Genomic DNA, 15,000 nt, shown 5'->3' with positions numbered 1-15,000 from the left:
GTTTGGGGAGGGTGCCATGTGGGGTTTGTTTACTCTGGCAGACCTTGCGCGTTTGCCAGCATCTGTGTTGGCCGCCCCTGCTCAAGGCTGAATCTTTCCTGTGCACAATTAGAACATCTTCCGTGGTGGAGAAAGTACAGGGTTTACTTCAGGTTGTTTCGAATTTTATCCTGCTACGTTTAGGAATATTGTCTTTTTTTAACCTAACCTTTAACGCTTTTTTTTTTTTTTTTTTTTTTTTCAACACACCCTTCGTGCGATTGTCAGACGTGTGTTTGTTGTTCCCTGCTAGTACCTGTGCAAGATTTTTTTATTTTTGTGATCATTTACTTCCTCCCTAAAAATGTAAGGACGTGATATTTCTGTCTGTGTCTTTTATCTATTATTCCTTTCAGACGCTTATATGCGAAGCTCAACACTCCGCCGGGTGCAATGTTTGATAAGCCTTAGGTAAAGATAGTTCATGTTTAACTTAGGCATGGCTCGCTGTACACTGCTGTAGGTCACTAATAATACTTCAATGGGTCCGTAAACAGACTCAGGGAGGCGACTGAACGGAATGGTGAATGTGCCAGACGCGCTGCAACAGTCCTCTTGATTATCACCGACTCACATCAGTCAGTTTAACCTCTTCAGAACCATAACGCATTTTCATATTCATTCTACTTACTATTTGACGATTTTTTACAGCTTCAGAAACTTATGTAGGGATTAAAATAGTGAAGACTGGCCAGTAATCTTGTGACACCATAGACCCTCCCTAATGCAAATAAAACTGTCTCAGTATTGAAGCGGTTAAGAAAATAAACTTCATAATGAATTTGAACCGGTGCTTACCATTACCATTCTGTCGTGGTGGAACTGGAACGCATTTCTACCTTGAGTTTTTGGGTATGATTAGACGATTTTATTGGTATTAAGAAGGGTCCATGGAGGTCAGAAGATTAATGGCAACAGTCTTCACCATTTTAGTCCCAACATGAGTTTCTGAAGGTGTATAGAATCACCAAACAGTAACCAGAATGAATAGGAAAACGCGTCATGGTACTCAAGGGGATAACAGGAAGAGGCGAGGGACAGCGGTGAGTCAGAAGGTTGCAGACTCTACACTGTATTGGCTGTGTGTTTAGAGTTAGGTTGAGGCTGGAGTGGTGTCCGTCATAGAGTTAAATAGGAAGCATATGGAACTGTTCTGCCCCACGCCAAGCTGCCCCACGCCAAGCTGCCCCACGCCCATGTCCCAGCCTGTGGTCGTGCTTCGTGGACACTCTTGGGGCATAGACTGTTGTGTTTGGTTAATTCGTACTAAATGGCGTTTGGTATTCTCTGACCCCAAAAGTAGAGACAGTTCAGCGACTTTCCATCCTGCGGCGAACACTGGGAAGGAAAGGAGAGGCATGGAGAGAGAGAGAGAGAGAGAGAGAGAGAGAGAGAGAGAGAGAGAGAGAGAGAGAGAGAGAGCGGGGTAGGGATGGGAAGAGAAAGAGGCGGGCAGGGAGGGAAGGAGCGAATAAATGTATTCTGTGTAGAGTTAACCAAATGTGTCACTTGATGCCCACGTCACGTAAATGGTGATGTCAGGAAAGTAACTTGTTTGGCCAGTGGTGTGGAACGGCGTCACCTCCACACGACTTTCTAAAGAATCTAACACAAAAAATGCCTCTGTATAAAAAGGTGAGATTCATCTTTGTGTTCTGGCGCCATATTCAGAAAAGCTTCCTTCTCTGCGAGCATTTTCCAAGACTCCGGAGACATTTAGCCCAGTTCTGAAGAGTAAATTTTTTCTTGTTGATAAATGCAGAAAACTTATTGACGTATCACTAGAATTACAGAAACATCTTTAAAAACCCGTGTCACTTCAACTAGAGTCCTTTGAAAATAGTGAAGGTGTAGCGCAGAAGTGTTTCAAAATATGAACCCAGGCGTTAGATTTGCTGCGATGTGAAAATCAATACAGGCGTTGCTCGGGCGTCGTGTGATTATATATATATATATATATATATATATATATATATATATATATATATATATATATATATATATATATATATCGATGCTTAACAGACGTCAGTTTTAGTGCCTTTATTCAAATCAAAACGTTTAGATTTGAAAAACATATACAATAGAAAAATTTAACGTGACTTCTTTATAAGTTTCAATGTTCTAATTTCACTGTAGCCGCAGAAGACGTTTGTTTGCCATGGAGACGTCTGGCCACAACATTGCATGAGGCACGCACCTACGCTCACATTGCTCTGCGGCGCCCCAAGCCAGCCTCCCTTCACGATGCTGAGGCCCATATTCAGAAACGCTTTGCTCTCTCACCACGACTATATTCCAAGGCCACTAACATGATTTGAGGGATTTTTATAACTGTTATTACAATTAAGTGTAGAAATCTTGTCACTATCTCTTTCTAGAACCGTAAAAACACCTTAAAAAACTCGTGTCAATTTAGATACAGGGTTTTGAAGTAATGAAGGTGAGGCACAGAAGTGTTTGAGAATACCAGCCTGAGATGTGTGAAGCCAGTGTTGGGAGACGAACAAGTTCCTCTCTCTCTCTCTCTCTCTCTCTCTCCTCCGCCACCAGCGTACCACCACACCCTCCCTGCTGACGTCATGAAAGTGCGTCGTAGATATCATCCCGTCACAGGGCTGGAGGTAGGTTGCCTCTCCTCGAAGGTCATGGTGAAAAATGGGGAGGGTCTGTGTGATGAATGACTTAGTATATGTAGCGTTGGCATGCCGGGCTGTGTGCTCCTCGGGCTGTCATGCGTGCACCACTTGCTCTTAAAATATATGCTTTCCGTTTTGGTGTGTTTTGGTGTGTTTTGGGTGTGTTTTGGTATGTTTTGGTATGTGTTGGTGTATGTTTTCGTGTGTTTTAGAGTGTTTTTGGTGTGTTTTGGTGTATTTTGGGTGTGTTTTGGTATGTTTTGGTATGTGTTGGTGTGTGTTTTCTGTGTTTTAGAGTGTTTTTGGTGTGTTTTGGTGTGTCTTGGGTGTGTTTTGGGTGTGTTTTGGGTATGTTTTGGGTGTGTTTTGGTGTGTTTGGTGTGTTTTGGTGTGTTTTGGGTGTGTTTTGGTGTGTTTGGGTGTGTTTTGGGGGTTTTGGTGTTTTAGGGTGCGCTTTGGTATGTTTTGGTATGTGTGTTTTCGTGTGGTTTAGTGTGTTTTTGGTCTGTTTTGGTGGTGGTGTGAGGTGCTTTAGGGTGTTTTGGTGTATGCTTTCCAAGAATTCATCTGGAGCGGGTTGGGTCGCGGCTGTTGGCAAGATGGCATAATCGGTAATACGGCTAACAGATGACCTTGCACAATGTATTTCGTTGTTGGAAGAAAACCCTTAGATTTGAAATAGATGTATGTCATTCTTTCTATCAGTGTAACGAGTCCAGCAAGGAGGTACCATTATCTAATCCACAAAACCGCCCACAGCGCTCTTACGGTCCGCCTCCCTAAACTCCCACCACTCAGCTATGCAGTCTTATGTAACACAGGCAAGCGTGTGTTGGCTGGCGGCTGTGGTGGGGCGGTGGGCGGCTTGGGTTCTGGCTCCTGGGTCCTCTTACGTCACAGGCATGTACAGACTCCCAAGAAACAAGTAGCGGGTCATCACTGTAGGGAAAATAATCCAAGAGAAGTTTGTTAATGCCTGAAAATGCTGGATTGAGAACCAGGGTAGAGGTGGTGTACTAAACTGCATATTACGTAGAGAACTACAAGGAAAAACTGTGTATAAGGGATGACAAATAAAGGTTAGGGGGAGCGGAAAGAGATTAGGAAACATCCACAGCTGTCTATAAGTACTGCTTGGTAGAGTCCATGGTGTGATGCGCTCCAAACGTTTCCCAGGGTCTCGCTACCAAATAAGAGGACGACTGTTACATGTGTGTGTGTGTGTGTGTGTGTGTGTGTGTGTGTGTGTGTGTGTGGAGCTGAATGCGGTAATGGCAGTGAAAACTTACAGATAAAAGTGTCATGGGAATACTGAAGATAGGCAAACTGTTCCCCTTAATCCCTTCAGTCCTGGGACACATTCTTACCATGAGTGTGGGTATGATTGAAGGATTTTATTGACATTGGGAAGGTTTTACGGACGTCAGAAGATTATTGGTCAGAGTCTTCACTATGTTAATGCCCCATATGAGTTTCTGAAGGTGTATAAAATCACCAAATAGTAAGCAGAAAAGATAAGAAAACGCGTCATAGCACTGAAGGGGTTAACTCTCAGACATTACGTTGGCATGTTGTACCTTCAGTATCCTGCAAATTGTGTATTGATTGGTTGCTCTTCCTCAAATTAAAAGAAAATTAATGAATCTTCTCCGATGTCCAGACCTCGTCCCATCTCTCCCTCCCTCCGTCCCTCCATCTCTCCATCCCTCCCGCCCTTTCTCTGCCCATCCCTGTTTGTTTGTCGGTGCGTATGTACAGCACGTTCTATCTGTCCCACATCTTTCCTGTTTACAAGTGAGGATTTGTAGCCTTGCTCATGTTTCTTTCTGAGTAAATGAACTGAGGATGTGATTTTGAAGCATTCTCTCTCTCTCTCTCTCTCTCTCTCTCTCTCTCTCTCTCTCTCTCTCTCTCTCTCTCTCTCTCTCTCTCTCTCTCAGAACTGTTTTTCTTTACCTCTTCATCTAGACACACACACACACACACACACACTTGTTTGTTGGTTCGTTTAGTCACTTTTCTAATAAATGTATATCAAGGCATTACAAAATAGGATATGTTACATCCGTCTCCGTAGAGAGAGAGAGAGAGAGAGAGAGAGGGGAAGGAGAATCTCTCTCTCTCTCTCTCTCTCTCTCTCTCTCTCTCTCTCTCTCTCTCTCTCTCTCTCTCTTTCTTTTCTTTTCTTTTTTGTCATGTCGTCTCCTGTCATCTCATCTGTGTACGGTTTGTGTGTCTGTACCAATCCTTTAGACGGGGCGATGAAGGTGGCGGAAGGCTGAGTGGGGGTCGGCCACTGTTTACGTTACACAACCTGGGTACGGAGCCGCAGCCACAACGATCCTAAGAAAGACTTAAAAGGGAGGTGGTGTTGTTTTGTACCTTTCTTTTCCTAGATTACATGTTGATATTGAGAATGGGGGTTGAGGTTTGGTTAGGTTGGGTTAGATTTTGGTTTATTTTGGTGGTTCTGCATATTTCTCTGTCTGTTATGGTAGGTTGCCGTGTTTGCAAATGTTGTTGTGGTTGTTGTTGCATCTGATGGTGTTGCTGCTCTTGTTATTGTTGTTGTCTAATGATAATTGTAGTCATACTGTCATTAATTTACTTGCCATAGAGAGAGAGAGAGAGACAGACAAACAGACAGACGGACAGAAATAATGCTACAAGGAATACAAGTAACCGTGCTTTCTTTACAACGTCACAGTTTTGATAGGCAGCGATCTCATGCAATTTGTGAGTGTTATGCCTCTTTGGGTGAGGCACGAGGCAGTGGCGGGGTGGGGAGGGCTTGGTGCTGCTGCCTGTGTATCCTGCTTGGTGCTTGCTTGCCTCACATCCTTGGCGCTGGCTGTGCTCCCTGGAATATTGCTGCAATTTGATAGACGCCCACACTGATGCTTTGTGCTTGTTCCTATTCTTATTGTTGTTATTATTGTTATTGTTGTTATTATTATTATTATCATAATCATTATTATTATTATTGTTGTTGTTTTCTTTTCTTTTTCTTTTTCTTTTTCTTCTTCTTCGCCTTCGTCTTCGTCTTCGTCTTCTTCGTCCTCGTCTTCTTTTTCTTTTTCTTTATTCTTCTTTTCTTTTCTTTTCTTTTCTTTTCTTTTTCTTTTTTCTTTTCTTATTCTTCTTCGTCTTCGTCGAGAGAGAGAGAGAGAGAGAGAGAGAGAGAGATCGAGCAATGACCCTTCCATATCACATCAGTAAGAATGAGGATTGTTGTCAAGTGCCAGAGACGTGCTTTTTCTTCCCCATCTCCTCCCCCTCCCCTCCCGCCTCAACCCATTAACTGCCACTTGGTACAGCTATCCACAATTACCAATCACACTGACACATCTTTACTTGCTCCACAGCCACAGCAAATCTTATGACACATCTTAATTTTCTCAACAGCCACAGCAAATCTTCATGACACATTTTTATTTCCTCTACAACCACAGCAAATCTTCATGACGTATTTTTACTTGCTCACAGCCACAGCAAATCTTCATGACATCTTTATTTCCTCTACAACCACAGCAAATCTTCATGACATATTTCTTTACTTGCTCTTCAGCCTGGGAAGAAATGACAAAAAATCATTCATTTTACATCATTAATTTTGTTTTCATGTTTACAAAGACTTCGCGCATTGCTTCTGGAGCTGTTAACCCCTTCAGTACTGGGACGCATTTTTACTTTGCGTTTTGGATGTGATTAGACGATTTTATTTACATTACCAAGAGTCTATGGAGGTTAAAAGATTAATGGCCAGAGTCTTCACTATTTTAATCCCCACCAAACATTAAGCAGAGTAAATATGAAAACACGTCATGTACTAAAGGGGTTAATTGTTTGGTGTCGAAGTGAAGGAGTTAAAGAAATAGATCTCTTTCCATTACCATTTGTTTATCAGAGATTAATTTCCTTGCCTGTTGAAAATGGGGCTCTTCATTTCATCTTTTTTTTCATTTTTTGCCTATAAGATATCCTTTATTTTTTGTTTTTTCCTTCTCTAACCCCGTAAAGTATTTATATCCTACTTGTTTCCTGTACAGGTTGTGTCAGAGGGAGTGGAGTGTTGGGAGAGAGCCTTCTACTTTACTGTCCTTATTTTGTTCTTCTATTTCCTTTGTAGTATAAGGTCAGCTCGTCCCGTGAGAACTAAATGCAAGGTCTGTGGTGGTCTGTGTTTCTATGTAGCTATGTGACTCTCTCTCTCTCTCTCTCTCTCTCTCTCTCTCTCTCTCTCTCTCTCTCTCTCTCTCTCTCTCTCTCTCTCTCTCTCTCTCTCTCTCTCTCTCTCTCTCTCTCTCTCTCTCTCTCTCTCTCTCTGTGTTGCTATTTACTTACCCTCGTACTCTGGCCACTCGTCCCCCTTCTGTCCCACACTACGTCGTACACAAACACAGTGTTGCCCCCTTCCTCTCTCTTCACTCTGCCTCCTTTATCATATCAGAACGAAAGCCTTTATCTCTCTTCTGAAGCACCTGAGTCACCTTTACACACCTGTACCACATGTGACGCTCCTCTGATGTCACGCGTGTTTGGTGACCTCGCGCGGGAAGTGGTAGGGAGTCATCTTGAGTCGTAATATGAAGCACTTCTATTCGCGTCTTCACTGCTTTCAATTGGGTTAAGTTGAAGGATTCTTGTCTTTATTTTTTTCTTTTGTATTTCTAGTGAAGGATTAATATATTTTTTTACATGATTAACAGCAGAAACGATCGCGAGAATCTGGTTATTTTTATTTTTCTCTTACAATTATGGCGAGAGATTAATATTTTTTTCACATGGTTAACAAGAACAACAGTCTTGAGAACCTGCCTAGTTTTTATTCATGTTTTATTTACAGTTCTGGTGAAAGATGATTTTTTTTATTTATTTATTTATTTATTTATTTATTTATTTATTTTTTTTTTTGCATAATTAATAAGAGGGACGCTGTTGAGAATCTGGCTTTGCATCTGTGTGACCTTTGAAAATAATCGTGGTGAGAGAGTGATGTGTTTTTGAAGCTTCTCTTTGTTTCTACCTTACACTCAATACACAAGTACAAACATGTGTTTCCTTTTTTCCCTTTATCTATTTGTTACCTTTTAAGTTAAGAAAACAGGTGTAGGCAGGTGGATTATTGACTCTCTCCGTCTTACCTTCCTTTCAAACAATAGAATATGAGAAACATGTTTTAGGCAATGGCTTGTAAAAAAAATAGTATCAGTCCAAAATATTTAAATGAAAAAAAAAATATCGACAGAAATGAATGTGTTAAAAGTAACCTCCCATTAAAACTCTCTCTCTCTCTCTCTCTCTCTCTCTCTCTCTCTCTCTCTCTCTCTCTCTCTCTCTCTCTCTCTCTCTCTCTCTCTCTCTCTCTCTCTCTCTCTCTCTCTCTCTCTCTCTCTCTCTCTCTCTCTCTCTGGGTGTCGGGCAGTCTGTCACAGTCTTTTCTAAGATAGGCGGACCGCTACGTACAGTGTTATTTATCTACAGTGTTGTAATGTGGTTTGAAAATGCTTGATTTGTGACTTGATGGGTAGAAGAGAGGCTAAGGATCGAGGCTATGGCGAACAAAACTCACACCTGCCAGAATTAAATTAAATAATATAAGCGTAAGTCAAAGAGTGATCTAATAATCTTGTTACACGGAGAGATAAGTACAGAATTTATCAGGGATGCAATCCAGCTTCCTTGGTGTGTGATGTAAGGGAGTCAGGGATGAGGGGATGAAGAGGGAGGAGCTGAATAATAGAGTTAACCATGCAGCTCATTGAGATTACACCTAGACTTCTGAATAGCTCTTGTAAGAATTCTGGCGGAACACGGAGGGGGACACGTGTGAAGGGACAGCTGAGGTGGCGAGCAGCAAAAGAAAGGCATGGCTGTGCATAATAATGTGTGCTCACCTGGTTGCTATGCGGTACTGTCACCACCTCCACCTGCTCCTCCCTGCGGCGGGTCACTGGGAATAAAACACAAGGAAAATGAGTTGTTATTCTTGAGGCGAGGTTAGTGTGTGTGTGTGTGTGTGTGTGTGTGTGTGTGTGTGTGTGTGTGTGTGTGTGTGTGTGTGTGTATGTGTGTGCGCGCGTAGCGATGTGCTCCTCTATTTCAAAACACTGCTTGTCTTTTTTGTGTATTTAACATGTTTCATTCCAGTAGTGTTGCAGTTACGTTGTTATTGCTGCTATTGTTATTGTTGTTATTATTATTATTATTATTATTATTATTATTATTATTATTATTATTATTATTATTATTATTATTATTATTATTACTACTACTATTATTGGTGTCGTTGACGGTGGTGATGGTGTTGCTGCTGATGCTACTATAACTATTATTGCTGTTATCATCATCATCATCATCATCATCATCATCATCATCATCAGTAGTAGTGGTGGTGGTGGTGGTGGCGGCGGATGTGGTGGTGGTATAGGATAAAGCGTCACTTCATTTTAGAGAAGTCATGTAACAGTGATAGTGAAATGAGTTGCAGAGAAAGGGACGTCAGCCTTAAGAATAAATGAATAAATAGATTACAATTAAGACCGCCCTGTAAGAACTGATTTGCTCCATTCTGAAGTGGCCGCAGGTTTTAGTGGATTGGAAAGTGTGCTCAGTATTTTAGTCACACACAGAGAAGCACTTCTGAATTAACCTCTCCAATACTGAGACGCATTTTACCATGAACTTTGGGTATGATTAGACAGTTTTATTTGCATTAGAAAGTGTTTATGAAGGTCGAAAGATTAATAGCCAGAATCTTTACTATCTTAATCCCCCACACGAGTTTCTGAAGTCGCTAAATAGTAACTAGATGAATATGAAAGTGCGTCATGGTACTGAAGGGGTTAATGGACCGTGTTGAAGCAAAGGCTGAAAGTGCTCAAAGTTCTACATAATATTTATTCAGTATGGAAAGGTGAAGAGAAAACCAGACAAAAATAAGAATGAGAAGATGATGGATGTTATGGCGACGAAGTGAAGAAGTGGTGATACGATGACAAGTGGCAATACGTAGGCAGACATATTCTATACAGGGAGTGCCACGTGTAGGTCTAATGGATTCATGGAACTTGCCTTAGTTTACATTCTTAACCTCTTCAATACTGAGACGCATTTTTATCTTGATTTTTTAGTATGATTACACGATTTTATTTGCTTTAGGAAGGGTCTGTGGAGGTCAAAAGAATAACGCCAGAGTCATTACTATTCTAATCACAACATATGTTTTTGAAGCTGTATAAAAATCACCAAACAGTAGCCAGAATGAATGTGAAAACGCTTCCTGGTACTGAAGAGATAAAAGCCAACATGACGAACCGAGATTGCTGGAAAGATGGAGGAAACTTTGAATATAATGGGTGATCGATCATGGCACCTCGCTAAGTAGTACAAGAGAACCGGCATTGTGGTGATGGCCAAGATGAATGTTCAAAATAGGACACAAAAACTTGACAGCCTTTAACACCGGACCCAAGGGCTTCAGGGGGGAGTCCACTGCAGCGAGGTAAGCACCAGAGGGCACCACTGCAACTAGGCAGCTAGAAATTAGTGAAAGGAGTTTAATGTCACAGTATCATTGAGGATATTTTCTTTACTCTTAACCCTTTCAGTAATGAGATGCATTTTTACCATGAGTTTTGGGTATGATTGGACGATTGTATCTACATTATAAAGGATCTATGGGAGCCAGAAGATTAACAGCCAGAGTCTTCAGTATTTTAATATGAAACTGTGTAAAATTATCAAATAGTGAGCAGAAAGAATATAAAAACATGTCATGGTACTGAAGAAGTTAACCTCTTCAGTACCAGGACGTGTTTCATATTCATTCTGCTTACTATCTGGTGATTTTACACCGCTTTACAAACTTATGTGGGAATTAAAATAGTGAAGACTGGACGATTTATCTTCTGACCTCCATAGACACTTCCTAATGTCAATAAGATCGTCTAATCATACCCAAAACTCAAGGTAAAAAAAAAAAAAAAAGCGTCCCAGTACTAAAGAGGTTAAGTAGTTCAGTTTTCAGTGGAATGAATGAAGTAGTGGACTGCTGAGAGACTTGTGGGTTGGTTCAGTGCTTCGAGTCATGTTTCATGTCTCTACACATCCACTGGTCTGTGTTACGGTGTTGCTTTTATAGAAATGTATCAAAATGGCTAGGAAAGAAAAATAAAAGTCTTCGTTTCGTCCTAACTATATACATTAAGATTTAGCTTTACTTGCGTCGCGTCTCACCACCACCACCACCACCACCATCATCACCACCTTCTTCACAGAACTAATGGCATTAATTTTCCTGTTGTTGGTTGTGTTCGCCTAAATCTCCGACGATGGGTGGCGCCTCTGAATATTTAAGTTACAGTGGCCAGGACGACAGTGGAGGCGATGTTCTGTATTTAGAAAGTTTGCTCTCTCACCACGACTATTAATAGTTTTCCGAGTTCTCTCGAGCGTTCCTCGTGTTGATAATGAAGAAATTTGTTAATCTGTCGCTAGGAATGTCAAAACGTTCTTATAAACCCGTGCATACCTTAATTGGAGTGTTTTGAGTGTATTGGAGGAGCGGAGCAGGAGTATTTTGGTTATGATCCCGAGTGTGGCTTGCAGTACGTACACTGAGTGGTGACGCGTATTCTCAAACACTTCTGTGCTTCACCTCCACTATTTCAAAAGGCTTTATTTAAGTTTACGCGAGTTTTTAAAGTGTTTTTATGGATCTTGAGGCAGAGTGACAAGATTTTTACATTATTAACAGGAGAAACACTCTTGAAAATCCCGCTAATCATTTCTATGGCCTTGAAAAATTGTTGTGGTGGGAGAACAAATCGTTTGTGAATACATCGCTAAGGAAGGCAATGTTGTAGAATGGTGATAACGATGTTGACGATGGTGGATGATGATGATGATGATGATGATGATGATTTTGAGTTTCTGGTATGGATAATAATAAAATACGTTGTAGTAGTAGTGGTAGTAGCAGCAGCAACAACAACAACGATGACAACGATAATAATGCGTACACACACACACACACACACACACACACACAGGAGAGGGAGACGTCACAGTACACCTACTCAAATTGTCCCGTGTCGTGTCTTTGCTTCACTTTGAGCTGGCAGGCGGATGCATAAAAGAAACAGTAACACGCTGATAATAAGTAGGTCTGCAGATTAATAGGTCATCACATGGACTGCCACGCGTAGACTTGATGGATTCTTGCAGCTTCCATTATTTTCTTGTGCTCTTAACTCTGTCAACATACGGACACATTTTTACCTTGAGATTTGACAATAGGAATGGTCTAAGGAGGTCAGAAGATTAATGGCCAGAGTCTTCCCTATTTGAATCGACCACATGAGTTTCTGAAGCTGTATAAAATCACCAATTAGTAAGCAGAATGAATATGGAATCGCATCATGGTACTGAAGGGGTTAAGTGAAAGTTGTGGGAGCAGCGATCATAGGAGGAAAAGAAGCTGCAAGAAGTCATTGTAGGTCGACACGTGGCAGTCCTAGTACGTACAAAACACATGCCTATTTTTCTCTCCTTCTTTAAAATCCTCCATATTGACTCGATACTAATAGCCTCATTACCATTAAGTTTTCCAGGTATTTACTATTATGTATTCGATAACAAACTCCTCCCTCTCTTTTGAACCCCTTCAGTACCAAGTCGCATTTTCATATTCAGTCTGGTTACTCCTTGGTGATCTTATACAGCTCCAGAAACTTATGTAGGGATTAGAATAGTCAAGACTCTACACCATTAATCTTCTGACCTCCATAGACCCTTCCTAATGTTAATAGAATCGTCCAATCACAACCAAAATTGATAGTAAAAATGCCTTCCAGTACTGAAGAGGTTAATTTAACTGTATGAGGCTTCCTTCCTTCCTTCCATCCGTTACCTCTAGCTGTGTCCTCATGAATCATCCTAACCATCTTGGCATTATCCCTCCTGTTGCTCGTATATCTTGAAGGGCGTCACTTGGATACCTCCCCCACATTAACTCCCAATCTATGCTTCTTTAATTAATGTAAAGTTAACAGGGAGGCCGACACGTGCACAGGATATCACGAGAGAGAGAGAGAGAGAAAGATAAGGGGGTGGGAGGGAAGGAGAGGGGGAATTTGATTAAACCGGGCCGTGTACCGTTTGCCTTACTTTTTTTTTTTTTTTTTTTTTTTTTTTACTTGGAGTTAGCTGTCTGCCGTCTGTCGCTGCAAGTCGTTGATAGTTGGCTGCACAAATACACACACACACACACACACACACACACACACACACACACACACACACACACACACACACACACACACACACACACACACATATTATTCAAAATCATTATGTTACTGCTTGGGTTCTTCATCAGGGTTCCTTGACTGTCCTAATAAACTGAAAAATGTTGGAAGTTTTAGAAAGATTTATTTGTCCGCCTATTCACTGTGTATTCTGTTATTTTGTCCCACCAGAAATCTGTGTCTTCGTTCACCGCAGCCTCACACACTTGGGCCTCCTGCCTCGCGTACTCTGAAGAGGCTGTAGTGGGAGTTAGTGGAATTTTCAAGGATGATTTCTTGATTCTAGTCGCAGTAGTATAACAAAGCTTTTTCTCGGACAGAGCCGTGGTGCAGTGAAAGTATTCGTGCTTTGGGATCCGAGGGGTCTCCAAGCAAGCGCACGAGTTCGAATCCTGTCCACGGTCCGAGTGTAGGTTGGGCTTCCTCACTCGGGGCAATGGTTTCCTAGCGGGTCATTTTTTAGATAGGTACCCCAAAAAGTATCCCCTTTACTCAATAAATTCCCGTGAAAAGCTCACATGGTATAAATAATATAAAAAAAAAGAGGAGAAAACACCCATCTCATCAGTCCGTCATCTCTGTGTCCTTTGAAGGTACAAGTCAGGCGCACTGCAGGCTGTCAGAACATAGAGGGATACACGAACAGTTGTTTTTTCTTTGGTCTTATGGTTTTAATCTTTATTTTCCTAATGATATCGTAGACATGCAAGAGCGAGAAAGGTGATCCACGCCTAAGGAGGAAAAATAAAATCCACTATATTTATAATGTACTTAAGAGTTTTATTATTTTTATTTGTTTATTATATTTTACCGTGTGTGTGTGTGTGTGTGTGTGTGTGTGTGTGTGTGTGTGTGTGTGTGTGTGTGTAATTCACCTCGGTCGTCTGCTGGTCACCCAGCCAGTCTTTCCCATTACGGAGCGAGCTCAGAGCTCATGAACCGATCTTCGGTAGGACTGAGACCACAACACACTCCACACACCGGGAAAGCGAGTCCACAACCCCTCGAGTTACATCCCGTACCTATTTACTGCAAGATGAACAGGGGTCACACATTAAGAGGCTTGCCCATTTGCCTCGCCGCGCCGGGACTCGAACCTGGGCCTCTCGATTGTGAGTCGAGCGTGCTAACCACTACACTACGCGGTGTGTAATTCACTGTTTGATCTGCTGCAGTCTCTGACGAGACAGCCAGACGTTACCTTACGGAACGAGCTCAGAGCTCATTATTTCCGATCTTGGGATAGGCCTGAGACCAGGCACACACCACACACCGGGACAACAAGGTCACAACTCCTCGATTTACATCCCGTACCTACTCACTGCTAGCTGAACAGGGGCTACACTTCAAAGGAGACACACCCAAATATCTCCACCCGGCCGGGGAATCGAACCCCGGTCCTCTGGCTTGTGAAGCCAGCGCTCTAACCACTGAGCTACCGGGCCGTGTATGTGTGTGTGTGTGTGTGTGTGTGTGTGTGTGTGTGTGTGTGTGTGTGTGGTGGGTTGATGTGTGTGGGTGGGTGGTGAGAGAAGAAGGGATAAACTTTTACGGAATATTCAGAAGCCTTGAAGAGAATGTCTGTGATTGCTTTACTTAACCTCGTTATTAAGTCCTTCAGTACCATGACGCGTTTCCATATTTCTTCTGCTTACAATTTGGTGACTTTTTACAGCTTCAGAAACTTATGTGGGGCATTCAAATAGTAAAGACTGTGGTCATTAATCCTCTGACCTCCATAGACTCCTACTAATGTCAATAAAATGGTCTAATCGTACATAAATTTCAAGGTTAAAAAAAAAGAAATACGTCCCGGTACTGAAGGGATTAAACATTACCCCCTTCTGGTTTTCTTTTGCTTTCCCCACTGCTTCTAAGGACGTGCTGTACTACAATCCTGTTTCTGCCGCCATCCACGCACAAGTACTCACACTGCAACCCGTTACTCGTGAAGGGGTTTGCTGTTTTATCTTTTCTTTTTTTTCTTTTCTTGTTTACATTAAACAAAAACC

At 41.8% G+C, this 15,000-nt stretch overlaps 2 long non-coding RNA genes across 6 annotated transcripts in view; one reads left to right on the top strand and one right to left on the bottom strand.

Annotated features, from left to right (window-relative positions):
* Positions 1-15,000, top strand: part of LOC123515226 — a 35,422-nt gene that overhangs the window by 13,225 nt on the left and 7,197 nt on the right. The gene's annotated exons all lie outside the window — the stretch shown is intronic.
* The window catches only part of LOC123515228, a 14,102-nt gene continuing 2,284 nt past the window's right edge, over positions 3,183-15,000 (bottom strand). The window contains exons 2-3 of the long non-coding RNA XR_006677836.1: positions 8,576-8,631; positions 3,183-3,617 (exon numbers count right to left, since the gene is read on the bottom strand). This is a non-coding gene — a long non-coding RNA (uncharacterized LOC123515228). The remainder of the gene's footprint in view (positions 3,618-8,575; positions 8,632-15,000) is intronic.

The sequence above is a fragment of the Portunus trituberculatus genome, chromosome 38 (assembly GCF_017591435.1).
Source record: "Portunus trituberculatus isolate SZX2019 chromosome 38, ASM1759143v1, whole genome shotgun sequence".
Taxonomy (NCBI): domain Eukaryota; kingdom Metazoa; phylum Arthropoda; class Malacostraca; order Decapoda; family Portunidae; genus Portunus; species Portunus trituberculatus.
This window is presented reverse-complemented; position numbering and strand designations above follow the sequence as displayed.